This window comes from Rhipicephalus microplus, chromosome 3 (assembly GCF_043290135.1).
Source record: "Rhipicephalus microplus isolate Deutch F79 chromosome 3, USDA_Rmic, whole genome shotgun sequence".
Classification (NCBI taxonomy): Eukaryota; Metazoa; Arthropoda; class Arachnida; order Ixodida; family Ixodidae; genus Rhipicephalus; species Rhipicephalus microplus.
Genome location: NC_134702.1, coordinates 258,918,010 through 258,934,181, shown reverse-complemented (window position 1 = coordinate 258,934,181; position 16,172 = coordinate 258,918,010). Strand labels below are relative to the sequence as shown.

At 46.6% G+C, this 16,172-nt stretch overlaps 1 protein-coding gene across 14 annotated transcripts in view; it reads right to left on the bottom strand.

The window, feature by feature from the left end:
• The window catches only part of LOC119178128 (uncharacterized), a 435,306-nt gene that overhangs the window by 406,175 nt on the left and 12,959 nt on the right, over window positions 1-16,172 (bottom strand). The window lies entirely within an intron of this gene.

Sequence of the window (16,172 nt, the reverse complement as noted above, 5' to 3'; positions counted from 1 at the left end):
TTAACTGTAACTGTAACAAGTTACGTTTACAAAATAGATAACTGTAACTGTAACAGAGTTACTTTTATGCCTTCAATAACTGTAACTGTAACACTTACTTTTTACTGGTAACGTGCCCATGACTAGTGAACACATCATGAGCATGGCATGTAACCATGTAGCCATGCTGTAAAGATACATGACACGCATATCTTGAATATCATGTTTGCACCAGTCTTATACCTTTTTCATCCATTCACATCACGTAATACCAAATTTGGGATATGGGAAGCTGGCAAAATAACTGCGAGTGCATCATGAGTGTGGTATGTAGTCATGTTTTACAAGACACACATGTAATGATTATCATGTTTGCACCAGTATGTACCTTCATCTATTCAGGTCCCATAATGTGTACCGAATTCGGTTCGGTACATGTGAAGCTAGCCAAATGACTGCAATTGCATCATGAGTGTGGCATGTAGTCATGTTTTCAAATGACATGCACCTCATGATTATCATGTTTGTCCCCAGTCATATACCTTGATCGTTGGTTCTCAGCACGTAATATTAAATTTGGTAAATGTGAAGCTAGCGAAACAACTGCGAGCGCATCATGAGCGTGGCGTGTACTAATGACTTACATGACAAGTATGTCATGATTTCCACATTAGGGTCTGTCACTTGTGTTCACCATGCATTCATGTCACACCATACCAGTTTTGTAATGTCATGTGAACGAAACCATCGAAAGAGTAGCAAGACCATGAGATGTATGTAAATCATGACATTCGTGACATGAATGTCATGATTTATATGCTATGACTAGTCACTTATGGTCATCATACAATTATGTTATTCCATACCAGTTTTGGTATAGATCCCATAGTCTAAATGGCCAGATGAGCTAAATGTCGCAGGCAAGCAGACAAGGCGTGGGGGGGGGCGGATAGCTAGCTATCCACCCCCCCGCCCGATAGCTAGCTAGTATAGCTAGCTAGCTAGCTAGCTATCCACCCCCCCTGCCCTGTCTATCTATGATCTATCTATGATCTATCTATGATCTATCTATGATCTATCTATGATCTATCTATGATCTATCACAGACAGACAGACAGACAGACAGACAGACAGACAGACAGACAGACAGACAGACAGACAGACAGACAGACAGACAGACAGACAGACAGACAGACAGACAGACAGACAGACAGACAGACAGACAGACAGACAGACAGACAGACAGACAGACAGACAGACAGACAGACAGACAGACAGACAGACAGACAGACAGACAGACAGACAGACAGACAGACAGACAGACAGACAGACAGACAGACAGACAGACAGACAGACAGACAGACAGACAGACAGACAGACAGACAGACAGACAGACAGACAGACAGATAGATAGATAGATAGATAGATATGGTCAAACTCGCCAAAGTTTGCTAAGAAATGCTTCGCACTTAAGTGATTCAAGACCAGGTTATGGAGGGGGGTTCCATGAGCTCTTTCTTTAAACCGGTGCTTCTCTGCATGCACCTGCCAAGGCAGAGCTTAACACACTTGAACAGGTGCATGAGGAGCTGACTGAGTATCACGGTGTTTAGGAGCACATCAACAGTCATTGATTGCAGCAGAACAAAAAGATTCCAATGTGCCTAGGCTTGGTCAATTACCCTTTATATGTCAAGCTTAGAAATGTGGCTGTCGTTGACTAGTGAAGTGGTAAAGCAGATTATGGGAAAGAAAAAATGGCTGAGCAGACCGACACAAGACAGTAGAGTTGGACTGTGTCCTCTTGCATCTGTCTGCTCGGCCATGTTTTTACTTTCCCATAATGCTCTACACCACTTCAAGTACGACGAACCAATTCACCCAATCTTCAGCACTTGAGTATCGAAGGAGAAAGACCCCAAAATAAGGCATTTGTATTTTGGTCAAGCTGGCATTTGGCTGCAATGATTGCAGTACACCAGCACACAGAGTTTCATTACAGCTTCTCTTTCAGAGTCGCACACAGAGAGGCACCTGTCAGACACCAAAGTGTTGCATGGTGATTTCGTAGCTGCTCCTGAAAGTCACAAGCAAAAAAATGCAGCAACCAGCTGAAAATACGTGAAAATATCCATCGCAAGACGAAAAAGCAGAAAAAAATTATGTGCAGTGGGCAGAACAAGCTTGATAGCTTGTTTCAGACAGTCAGTGTATAGAATGTCAGTACAGCCAGTATGTGCCTCTTGAGGTACAAACTTGAAATTGCTATGCTATAACGTCTCTGAGAACTAAACAGGAATTTGCATGTATTTTTTGGGATCCATATATCTAAAGCTAATATCAATGACCTCAAGACAGTGGAGCAAAAAGCAGTTAGATTTATATGTAACAAATTCTGCAGAGTGTATTTACCCATAAAACATATGAAAGCTAACCGTATTAACCACTCAGGATGAGAATACCAAAACAAAGAGTGGAATTTTTCAAACTGCTTCACACAAACAATCCAACCCCCCCCCCCCCCCCCCCCGCTAGGTGCCTCTCTATATTTAAAGCCCTGATCAACCAGAACCACCCGTCATTGTAGACACCATGCAACAACACCTCACTTTGCAAGAATGAGCAGCATTCTTTTTTTCCCTCATACTATAACCGAATAGAATTGTAGTATAATTAAATTGACATCATAATAGTCATCATTATTACCCTGTTTCATAGCACTGTGCCAAACATATTGACTGCATTTTTGTATTATTGTTTCTGTTTTCCTTGTTCTTTCTAACTTTTTTTTCCAAATGTGCTCACTATTGTACCATCATAATATAATAGCGTTAAAGAGCTCGTTTCGCGGAAATTCTGTTGTCGGCATTGTTGTGAGCGAAAAATCATCATTTTATGCAGGAACAAAAAATCGAGAATGATGCAAAAATAAAATAAATAATAAAAACATCCTAGGTCAGAGTGGGGATTGAACTCGGGTAGTTTGGCTTTAAGTGGGAATCGAACCTGGGTTGTTTATGTGGCAAGCAGATGTTTTAGCAAGTTCCTACTTACGGCTAAGCCCCGTTTCTGCCTGTGAATACATTGAACTTGCTCAACTTGAAATGCAGTGAAAGTGACACATGCTTTACTACACACCCATATTCTACACATGCTTCACAATACATGAAATATCAGAGTAATAATAATAACATAAACTCTCCAACCAAGTCATAGTATAAAACTTGGCTGAAGAGTTTATGTTATTAGTATGAAAGTTCACCCACCCAGACAGATATCTGTTGAAGATGTTCACCTTTAAATCAGAGTAATAATGAATGGTACAAGTGCCAATCACAATCTGGCATCAGAACATGCAATTGTGATAATGATTTCATGGTTTGAAGCTGGTAACCCGCTATAAAAGGCACACACGCTACTTCGCCTGTTTCCTTAAAGCCATGTTGTGCGTGCATAGCAAGTTCGTAAAAGGTTTCGTGCACTAAGCATTTGAAGTAAACACTAAGAACAGAAGATCACTATCGCGTTCAACTCCTAAAGAGAAAACCTTAAGGTCGCCTAAGCTTTTACGAGATCACAACTCAGGTCACGCGCAGTTGTCTGCCACCGCCGCCGCCTCTGCTGGTGTCCGTAACCACATCGCGCGAAATTAGAAAAACGAACCCTGGTACGCTGACTGCCAGCCCCATATTCTATCACTGAGCCACACTGGTGCTTGGGACTTGTTGGCAAACTTGCCTTAAGCAGGCTTGATGTCGGGAAAGCAATCACTACGATTATAAAGTGTTTTAAAACAGTGAAAGAACAACCAATCGTTGCACAATGCGAATAGCATAACAATTGGGTTGTCCAATGCTCCCATCCATTACAGAAGCTTCTTTTTGTTCCCCTATTAACTATGGCGCATACCCATTTCCGCTACAATTCCTCATCGTCGTCAGCCACTGCATGAACAATTGGCACAAAATAACTTACGACGCCTCTCAGAAGAATGACGAAAAATAGCATAGCAAATGCCTGTCTACTACCCAAAAATGTTTATTATTAATGCCCTAGTGGGTATCAAGCAAGTGTGCTTGTAGTAGTTACCCAATGAATGTCCTAAAAGGCTCTGAAAGACCACTCTTCTAGCTTTTGCTGTGACTGTGTTGCGTTTTCCGTGCAGGCCTGGCATTTTTTTTTATTGCCCTCAGTGCTTAGACTATGTGTGCACAGTATTTGGTAAATAACTGATTAAATAAATAATTTACGCCAAGGGTCTTTGATAGACAATGTAGCACACAGAAAATACCATCATGTGGCCAATGCATGCCACACAGTATTGCAGCAACTTGAGTCAATGTGTTCAAAATGAACAGAACTCGTGTAACAATGTGTCTGAAATACAGGTAATCCAAAGTGGTCACAAAAGGTTTTGCAGCTTGACAACCCCCTCAGCCGAGTTGCATGGCTTGATTGAGCAGTGACAAGAACTTGCTGTGCAGGGAAAGTGTCAGAACAAGCTCTGTCGGCAGTGCACCAAAATCTCGCACGACAGTCGGCTCATGTAGGCGGTACCGGTAAAAGGTAGCTCTGAGTAGCTGCTAAAGATGGCACAGGAGTTGTCCTAAGTTGTCAAGTCGCGATTACTTATTGCAAGCAGGGCCGGTCAGAGAGTGGTGCATGCCACAGCACAGTCAATATGCCATGTGCTTAGGTGGCATGCAACCTCAAGTGGCAGACCATAACACGATGGAAACCTCGTGACGAAATCCTTGCAATGGCACGGCAAATATCTGGTGGACAGTATAAACGAACGGCTATCATTGCTTTTCCAGATTGTGCCGCGGTTTTGGATTGTGGCGACAAGAGCACAAAGCACTCATGGAATGTACGGCAAAATCCTGCTTCATCAGCACGATGACGCGCTGAGGATTTTATTCTCCTGCTACCAGAAGGCGACAACAGTGATATCATCGGCTGGAAGACTACAAAAAGAGCGGCAAAATATCGAACACGCCAGAGGGTACGACAAATATTTGGCGGACAGTACGAACGAATGGCTATCATTGATGATGTGTGATGTTTTGTGGTGCAAGGGCCATTTTATGGCCGAACAGTGCCAGGGCATAGCACAACAGATGTGAACAATGAATGTGTAGGGTGGCTGTGTAAACGGCCTTAACATTCCTCGTGCTAAGGCGGGTAAAATATAGAAGTAATAAAGTCATGATATTGATGTGAAATGTATAGTGTGAATGATTGGCGAAAGGTTCTGACAATAAAGCACGGTGAACATATTTGACACTAGCACAAGTGCCTTGTGTCCAAGGGGTGCGAGGCAGGTGTTTTTCAATGTACCCACCGCAGCAGCAACCTCTCTTAAAAGTTCGCGCTACACGATGCCTGGGTGGCAAGTGACACACCAGTTTCCTCAGCTAGACCCTTGAGGTGAACTGAGTAGGGCTGCCTCATTGAAGGCCTCTTTTGAAACAGAGTCGAGCTCGACAAATCATCAATAGTGGAGAATCAGGAGTGCTTCTTGTCTGCGTTCACCTTAAGAAAATATACAAAAGACATGTAGGTTCTCTGCAGATGAAGCGACCACTCATTTGACTTGCCGTAGAGGCTTTCTACGGGGCTGGTGCGAAAAGCACCAGTATAAAGATGATGATCATTAGTAGAGTTTATTGGCGCAAGGACCAGATATGGCCAAAGAGCACCAGAGCGATGATAATGAACTGTGCGATGTGCAGTGTGGTTAAAACAGATGTGACGTGGCTGTAAATGGGCCTAAAAAACTGTCGCTGTAGGTGCGTAAAAATATACATATAGCAAAATTATGGCAATGGCAAATGATGTGTGCTATGGAGACATAAAATGGTTTAAAAGTGATACTCATGTGAAATAAAAACTTGGCATGGAGCACCAGTGCCTCGACAGAGTCTTTAAAACAAGAGCATGGAGGCCTGGGCTCATTGAAAGCTGCTATCACAGCGGTATCCTCTGAACAGAGGATGCGCTATGAACTTGTTGGGCTAAAAACATTCAATACTATATCCTTTAAAAAGCTTAGAACCGATTTTGCATCAAAAAGCGGCTCTTCGCCGAGAAACATAATCGGATGTAAAGGAAGATGATAGCAGTATGCTAAAGGAAAATATTTCTTTCTCTCTCTTTCAGCTTCCGGACACTCCAGGAGGACGTGGAGGACGGTTAGCCTCTCGCCACATCTACCACAAGTAGGAGGTTCATCGCCAATCAGCAGAAAGCCATGGGCACCATAAGTGTGTCCTATTCTGAGGTGACAGAATAGGACATCAGTTCGCCGTCTTCTCGTAGCGGAGGGCCAGTAACCTAGCTGGGGCTTAATCAAGTGAAGCTTATTATTTATTTCTGTGTCCCACAAGCGTTGCTAGTGGCTTCGCAGTTTCTTACGTAGGAAGGGTTTTAGGTCTGTTGCAGGGACAGTAGCGGTAGGGTTAATAGCGCGCAATATAATTGATGTGGCCATTTGGTCAGCTAACACATTGCCCTCGATGCTTCTATGGCCAGGTACCCAGCAAATAGTAACATGCTGGTTGGACATATACGCAGTACACAGGACAGAATACAACTCAATTACTACCGGATTTCTGAATCTAAAAAGTGATCTTAATGCATTTACGATGCTTAATGAGTCTGTAAATATAATTGATTTTTGTACGTTTGATTTCCGTATATGCTTTAAAGCCGACAATAGTGCATAACCCTCAGCCGTAAATATACTTGTTTCTGGGTGCAGTACACCGGATTCCGAGAAGGATGGTCCGACGGCTGCATAAGCCACTCCTGCATGCGACTTAGAAGCGTCGGTATAGAACTCTACACATGAGTAGTTGGACTGTAGTTGTCAGAAATGCATTTTAATATGTGCTTCTGGTGCATGTTTAGTGATCTCGACAAATGAGGCGTCACAGTGTATAAGCTGCCACTGCCACGGCGGTAAAAGTTTGGCTGTGGGCGTAGGACAAAGTTATAGCAGTGGAGCACCCATTTCTTCACTTACGTTTCTCACACGCAAAGAGAACGGCTTTCTCACTGAGGGTCGATTATGGAAGGGGGTGGCAGCGGTCATATCGTTTATAGAAGGATGCTTCATGTTTGTGCGTACCTTTATAAAATATGTGAAACTGCTATAGGATCACTGCAGGTGAAGTGATCACTGATTCGACTCTACATAGAGGCTCTGGATCGGACTTGTCCTGAAAGCACCGGTTGCAAGCCGGACACCCAGATGGTGAACGGGGTCCAAGATTTTCAATGCACTTGGCGTTGCGGAATGATAAATTATAGAGGCATAATCAAGGCGCGACCCGACAAGGCTTTTGTACAACTTCAAGAGGCACTTTCGATCACTAGCCCATGTTGTACGTGATAGAAGTTTTAGGACGTTCATCGCTTTCAAACATTTCATTTTGACATATTTAATATGGGGAATAAACGTCGGCTTAGAATCTAAAGCGGTTCTCAGGAATTTATGCTCGCTGCTCACAGAGAGTTGGTCTCCCTTAATCGCAACATTTGGTAGTGGCATTACCCCTCGTTTGTCGGAGAAAAGTACGCAAGTACTTTTCTTGGTGTTTATTTTAAAACTATTCTCATCCGCCCATTTAGACAATTTATTCATTCCAAGCTGAACTTGTCGTTCGCAGATAGACATATTGCATGATATGAAACTCATCTGCACATCATCAACATACACGGAATAAAACATCGCGCTTGGAATAACTGACTGGAGAGAGTTCATTCTTACAAGAAAGAGTGTGCAACTAAGCACGCCCCCTTGGGGAACACCAGTCTCTTGGGTAAATGATCTAGAGAGAGCATTTCCCACTTTTACGCGAAAGGTTCGGTTAGACAGATAACTTTTAATTGTGTTTAGCATGTTCCCATGGATGCCCATGGCGGCAAGATCGCGTAGAATCCCGAATCGCCATGTGGTATCGTACGCCTTCTCTAAGTCTAGGAATACCGAAAGTACAAACTGCCTATGAATAAATGCATATCTCATGTATGTCTCTATGTGAACAAGGTGGTCTATTGTCGACCTCCCCTCTCTGAAACCACACTGAAGGGGGTCTAGTATGCTGCTACTTTCTAGAAAGTGGATTAAGTGCCGGTTTATCATTTTCTCATAGTTTGCATAGGCAGCTTGTTAATGCTATTGGCCTGTAGCTGGTGGCTAAGGACGGGTCTTTGTCTTGTTTAAGCACCGGGATGACTATAGCTTCTTTCCATGACAATAGAGTATACCCAGCTTCCCACATGGTATTGAAGAGGGTTAGGAGTGTTTTTAGTGCTTCAGGGTGAAGGTACTTGATCATTTCGTACAGTATACGATCGCCACCTGGCGCCGAGTTGTTGCAGTACGCAAGAGATGCCTTAAGCTCAGCAAACGAAAATCTGCAGTTGTAAGTTTCCCTGGACGGACGTTAACATTTAAGGTGTTGCCGCTCTTCGCAATCTTTGAATCTTAAGAACGTTTCTGTATAGTGTGATGCACTTGAGACATATTCAAAGTGTTCACCTAAGCAGTCTGCCTGCTCCTCCAGGCTCTCCCCTCGGCTACTTACCAAGGGTAGAGGGTGTGACTCCCGACCCATTAACTTGTTTACCCTATTCCAAACCTTCGTTTCATCAGTGTAAGAATTTATACTGGAGAAGTACCTATTCCAACGTTCTTTGCAAGACAACGCGTTCTTCTGGCTTGGGACTTAACCTGTTTGAAATTGACGAGTTTTTCAGCCGTTGGGTAATTTCGGAGTAGTCTCCAAGCTTTATTTTGTCTATTGCACACTTTTCGACAATCATCTTTCCACCATGGGATGCGACGCTTATTAGTCATTCCGTTAGTTTGCTTGATACATTTCACTGCAGCGTCAATAATAAAACCTGTTAGGTATGCTACAGCATTGTCTATATTAAAATCAGCAATGTCATCTCCGTCTAAAAATGTAATTTCTCAGAACAGTTCCCGGTTGGCTGACTTGGTGTTCCAAAGAGGAAAGTCAGGCGAGCATGTATCTTCTTTTGTTAACTTCAACATAATCGGGAAGTGGTCACTCCCAAAGGGGTTCTTGAGAACGAACCACTCCAGTTATGGAATTAATGTATCTCGAGACAATACTCAGGTCTATAAAAGAGTATGTGTTGTGTGTAGTGCTATATTATGTTGGTTATTTTTTGTTTAGTAGACATGCACCTGACGAAAACAAAGTCTTCTATTAGGCATCCTCGCACATCTAAACGGGAGTCGCCCCATAAGGGATTATGTGCATTTACATCACCAACGACTATATATGGCGGAGGAAGTTCATCAATGAAGCTTTGAAATTGTGTCTTCAAAAGTTGACAGCAAGGAGGAATGTAAATAGAAGTAATTGTTAGTAGCTTCTCGAACAGCACTGCTCGGACAGCAACTGCCTCAAGAGAAGTTTGGAGGTTTAATTGCTTATAGGCAACACCTTTATCAACTATTATAGCGACACCACCCGACGAAGCGGCAGCGTCGTCGCGCTTTTTGCGGAAGATCGCATATTGCTTTAAAAAGTTTGTGTGGACTTGAGATGTGCTTCCTGAACACACAGCACCTTTGGAGTATGTTTATTAAGAAGTTCTCTAATATCATCGAGGTTACGGAGAAGTCCTCTCACATTCCACTGTAATATCTGTGTGTCCATTTTAGATGTGTTTTGTGCTGTGTGCTCAAGGACGGAAAGTTAGCTCACCGACCCTTTCCAGGGGCCATGACCCGAGATTTTTCTCTTTTGGATCGGTCGACGGAGTCGCCCCGATCCTTAGGCGCTGGCTGAGCCCTCACGCTCGGTGTTGTGTTCACCGCCTCTTGCAAGGCGCTGGACACGCGCTCTTGCGAGCGCTGCGTTTGTTTTGAGGGCCTCGCCTCAAAAGACGAGACCATCGCGGCCCCCAGCCCGGAGGTCGGTGGGTCATTCTTGGATGGCGGAGCAGCACTGGCTGCAACCACCGAGGGGGCGGATGGCGTCACCGTTGGCTCACTACGCGTGTGCTAGACAGCCGCCGGGGGCCGTCGTGGCGCTGCCCCCTGACGCGCCACTTCGGCAAAGCTGATTTCTGGTAGGTAGGACACCTGCCTTCGTGCCTCCCTAAATGAAATGTTTTGTTTTAGTTTAATTGTGACAATTTCCTTTTCTTTTTTCCAGCATGGGCATGACCGTGAGTATGCGGCATGCTTCTTATTACAGTTCGCACAGTGAAGACAGTTTTCACAGGCATCAGATGTGTGTTCTTCAGCACTGCATTTCGCGCAAGTTAGGCGGCCTCGACAGTTCTGTGAACTGTGGCCGAACCGCTGACATTTGAAACATCGGAAAGGGTTTGGTATTGTAGCATAGCCATGGTGTGCGCATAGCAGCGCCGGACCAGCAATGTGTCAACAAGTCAGCAGAATGAAAAGAACGTTTATTCAAAAGTGTATAACGTATTTATAGGCAGTGTAGTGTTAGCCAGATAACGATGCGCACGTGGTAGTAGCAAAAAGTCCGATGTGGTGCAGGCGGCCAGCTGAGGCCTCAACAGGTGCGCGCGCACACACACACAGAAACCGCGAAGACACAACATTCCTTCCCCCTTAGAATTGAAAGCGTTGTACTGTCTTGCGTTCTCCTGTTGAACGCCTGAGGGCTTGTTGGGCGACACCGGTACTCATCGGGACGGCCGTGATCTTCGGTGATGCACGTTGTGCAGAACCAGCATCATTAGGGATGAGCCGAGAAGACATGCCTGCATTCGAGTTTACCGCTTCCGGAGGCGATGGTTCCGTTGCTTGGTCTGACTCGCTGGGACTTGTGGCAGTTGTTACTGGTGGCGAGCCCTGTCGCGGGCGAAGTTGATCAACATGCTGCTGGACGACCCCGTCCGGAATGTTCACGGTCACCATTCTCGCTCCAGACGTCGCCTTCACATTGCCAAGCGTCCATTTGCTCCCCGCACCATAGTTGCGGGCGTATACGTCACTTCCTGGTAGCGGCAGCCAGTCCTCTTGGTCTTCTTTTGATCCTGTAAGGGCTGGAGGAAAACATGTGTCCAGCCGTGAGCGTATTTGGTAACCCAAGAGCAACTCTGCTGGGGATTTACCGCACTTTTGTGGCGTCCTCCGATAGTTAAACAGCAAGCGTATCAGATTCTCCTCTAGCTTTCCTCTCCTCATTTTTCGAAGGCCATCTTTTATAGTACGCATTGCCCTTTCCGCTGCACCATTAGACTGGGGGTGGTAGGGCGCACATCGGAGGTGCACTATGTTGTTGTTTGCTACGAATTCCTCAAAATCATGGCTGGAAAACTGAGTCCCGTTGTCGGACACGACTGTGCGTGGTACCCCAAACCTGCTGAAAATGGCACATAAGCAGTTAATGGTGGTTTCCGTTGAAGCATGTGACAGAGGTACGGCTTCGAGCCATTTCGTGTGGGCGTCAACTATGACGAGTATCATTTTTCCGCCGATCGGCCCTGCGTAGTCAATGTGAATGCGGGACCACCTTTCGCCGGTTTCCGGCCACTTGACAACGGGCACCGTGGTTGGCATCGGCAAATTTTGAACACAGTTCTGGCACTGAGTAGACACCTCTTCAATATTTCTGTCTAGGCCTGGCCACCAAAACGAAGAGCGCGCGACAGATTTCATTGCCGGCGAACCCTGGTGAGTCTCATGTAAAAGCTGCAGCACTTGCACTCTTGCTTCGGCTGGTATTATGACCCTATTGCCCCAATAAACAAGGTCATGTGCAATGGATAGCTCTAGCTTACGGTAAAAAAATGGCAGTATGTCCCTCGCCAGCCCGTTGGAGTGTCTGGGCCACCCATGTAATATGTACCGTTTGACTTCTGCCAGGACAGGATCCGAAGCGGTGAAAGCCTTCAGCTCACGCGTTGTCACGACACCGTTGTTCAGCTGGTTTAGCGAGAGTACATATTCGAGTGGCTCACCGTCTTCGTCAGTTTCCGTAGTTTGCAGCGGCAAACGGCTTAAGGCATCAGCATTCAGCATCTGTCGTCCTGGGGCGTACTGCAGCTGGTACCGGTAGGCCCCCAGCTGAAGCGCCCAACGTTGGATCCGGGCAGCAGCCATTTTGGGCGTCTGCCTGTCTGACCTCAACAGGCCCAGCAACGGTTGGTGGTCAGTCACCAAGGTAAATTCCCGACCTAGAAGGTAGTCGCGGAATTTAGTTACGCCAAATACCAGTGCCAGTGCCTCTCGCTCGAGCTGTGAATAGTTGCGCTCCGCCTGTGTTAACGTATGCGAGCGAAAGCCGATCGGCCTGTGGACGTTTTCTATCGTGTGAAACAAGACCGCGCCCACTCCGTATGGCGACGCGTCGCACTCAAGTTTTAGTTCCTTCAAAGGGTCGAAATGGACGAGAACCTTGGCTGCTTTGAGGCTTTGCTTAGCAACCTTAAACGCAAGCTCTTGAGGCTGTTCCCAGTGCCAGCGCGCATTCTTTTCCAGCAGCTGATACAAAGGAAAAAGTGTGGTCGACATGTTAGGCAGAAACCTCGCGTAGAACGTGATCATTCCCAAAAAAGACCGCAGTTCGCTGACATTACGGGGGCTCTGCACCTGCATGATAGCATCGAGGTTTTTCTCTGTCGGATGAAGCCCATCGCGATCGATGCGATGCCCGAGATAGGTAACTGCTGGGCTGCGCAGCTTGCACTTATCGTGTCTCAACTTTACGCCTCTCTCTCGAAACCGCTCCAAAACGTTTTTCAGCCTTTCACCACTGTCGCTTGATTTTTCAGAAATGAGCACGTCGTCAAGGTAAGCTTGTGCACCCACCAGACCAGCTAGAACCTCATCCATTTTTCTTTGGAATATCGCGGGTGCAGAGGCTATTCCGAAAGGCAGTCAGTTGTAGCAAAAAAGCCCTTTTGGTGTGTTAATGACGCAAATTTTCTTTGCCGACTCATCCAGTGCCACTTGATTGTATGCGTCCCGTAAATCCAGTGTGCTGAAACAATCCCCATCGTGTAGTTGCGCAAACATATCTTCAATGATAGGCAAGGGATATTGTTCAGTGGCGCGCGCGGGATTCACTGTGGCCTTGAAATCACCGCAGATTCTCACTGCGCCGTGTTTCTTAAGAACTACGACTATAGGTGACGCCCATTCCGAGTGTGCCACCGGTGATAACACGCCTAAGGACACTAACCGATCAAGTTCAAGTGACACGCGGTCGCGTAGCGCATATGAAATGGGTCTGGACTTACAGAACTTAGGTACGGCACCTTCTTTTAGGTGCAGACTGACCGGAGGGCCTGTGATGAGCCCCAGTTCCTCGGAAAACACGTCGTTGAAGTCGTTGAATATGCTATTCACACTGGACTTGCCCGTTTGTTCTGTGGGCTCACAGTCTCCTGCAACGCGAACCACCGGAGCACCAGCGGCGTTCAGCAGCTGAATTAAATCTCGACCACAGAGGCTTGGTCCCGCACAGTCTAACACGGTCAGCGCACACTCCGCCGTCACTCCCTTGTGAGAAACACTGAGCGCAAGCTCCCCAAGCACTGGCAGTCGTCCTGTGTAGCAGGATCATTTCACACTAGATGGTCTCAGTTTCGGCCATTGGTCGCGGTGCCTCTCGTACAGTTGACGTGGGATAACACAAACGGGCGACCCAGTATCAACTTCCATGGTAAGCTGCACACCACACCAAGAGAACGTTCGGCGAATTGGTGGCACCAGACAACTCTTCCGTTCCGAGGCCAAGGCCCAGATGTGCGCTGCTTCGTGTTCGTCGTCTGTCGAACCTTCCGTCCCCGTGAGAACGTTGGTTTGTGCCCTGCTTGCTGTTCCTTGCTCGTGAGGACCGCGGCTTCAGCATTTCCTCGCAAGGTGACCGCGTCCTCCACAGCGATAACAGCGAGCGTTAGACCAGGTGCAACCGCTCTCATTGTGCTTTGCACTACTGCACCTTGAGCATTCTTGACGTGTAGCCCTCCGTCTCTCGTCTTGCGGTGTTTTCTGCTGATACGCTTGTACTTTTAACACTGGTGTCAATCCAGATCCGTTCATGTTTTTCACGCCACTATCTGCAGCTTCAGCTGAAAGGACCATCGCTTCAGCGTCTTCTAATGTTAATTCCTGCTTCGCAAGTAGCTGCTTCTGTAGTGCATTTGACCGGACACCACACACAATGCGATCTCGTAGCATGCGATTTAATGCACTGCCAAAATTGCAATTATCAGCTATTCAGCGAATGTCGACCAGAAATTCATTAATGGGCTCACCCTCCGCTTGACACCGACTGAAAAACCTGTAACTTTCTGTGATTACGTGTCGCTTGGGGTCGTAGTGCTCACTCAACACTGCCACGACTTCTTCATAAGTCAGCGCATTCGGCTTGCGTGGAGCCACCTTCCCTGCCAGCACTTGTATCGTGTGCGTGCTTAAGGCAGCAACCAGCAATGCTCTTTTCTTAGTCGAGTCTTCAATGGCATTCGCTTCAAAGTATGCTTCGACTTTGATAAGGTATGGCGTCCACTTATCTTTGCTCTCTTCGAATTCCGGAAGCTGGTGGTGAGCCATGATCGCCTTGGTTGCTCGATTTTTCGTAGTGTCAGGTTCAGGGTCATCTTTCACTGCATGGGTGGTGAACATCCTCGTCGCCACTGTAGCATAGCCATGGTGTGCGCATAGCAGCGCCGGACCAGCAATGTGTCAACGTAGTCAGCAGAATGAAAAGAATGTTTATTCAAAAGTGTATAACGTATTTATAGGCAGCGTAGTGTTAGCCAGATAACGATGCGCACGTGGTAGTAGCAAAAAGTCTGATGTGGTGCAGGCGGCCAGCTGAGGCGTCAACAGGTGCGCCCGCACACACACACACAGAAACCGCGAAGACACAACAGGTATATATGGCCTCACTCGAAGCTTGATGTAACCAGCCTTAACGGAGTCGGGCAGTACACTTGAACTGAAAGTAAGTATCAGGTGCTTAGTCTGAACTACTTTGCCATCACGCCTCATCCTAATTCGTTTGACGTTGCTGACATTCTGTTCACTAAAACCCTCCAGTAGTTCAGCCTCCGTCAGCCCTAACAGGTCATCATCTGAAACAACGCCACGGGTGGTGTTCATGGTTCGGTGTGGAGTTACTATTAATTTGGCATCTCCGAATTTCATTAGATTAGGCAGTCTCTCATATTGTTTCTGGTCGCGGAGCTCCAACAAGAGGTCACCACTTGCCATTCTCGATGCTTTATATCCTGGGCCAAAGATTTCCATCAAAGACTTTGAAACTAGAAAAGGTGAAAGTGTTCGCACTGATTTGCCGGGTGTGTCAGTGTGGATAACGTGGAATCGAGGAAAAAATACTTTCTAGTGACCAAAAAACTGGAAGACTTCATCGGTGCGCCCTCTTTTCTGAGGGCGATCAGGGAGTGGGGGAAGGAACTAGCCATATGTAAATGTTTACTTTCAGCAGCGGCGCCAGCCACCCACCATGGAGTCCTACAAGGGGATGCTGCAGGGTCTGTAAGTACAGGCCCTGCAGACGCCAGCTGTACGCCACCACTATAACCGAATATGGTGTATCCAAGGTAGGATAGCCACACAGGGTTAACCCTTGCCGCCAGGAAACACGGAAGTCAATGGAAGTGAGTAAAGGACAGAAAGATTTAAAGTAAGAGAAAAGACGAAGATGTGAGGTGGAGACAGGAAAAGGCGACTGCCGATTCCCCCTGGGCGGGTCAGTCCGGGGGTGCCGTCTACGTGAAGCCGGGGCCAAAGGGGTGCATTGCCGCCACTGGGGGGCCTTAAAGGTTTAATCACCCAGCATTGGCTCAACCCCCAGGATCCCCTTTTCCCCGGACACGGCAAAGCCCCGCACGGCTAGGCGTGGGAGGGGGTCGAAACCCCCCCGTTAGCTCAAGTCCGTGGCGCTACACACCAAACATCTGCTTGCGCAGACGCCCCTGTGGGGACCTGTAGAAAGGCAGATGCCCAAATGGTAGATAGGGTCAAGCATTTGCTGGGCACTTGATGCTGCGGACTGATATATGATCGCCCCATAATCTAGATGTGTGCATATAAGGCTTTTATGGAGATTCATCAGGCATTTTCTATTACTGCCCCATGATGTCCTCAATAAAACCTTAAAGTCATTGCTTTCAGGCACTTGTTTTTGAGATGTTTT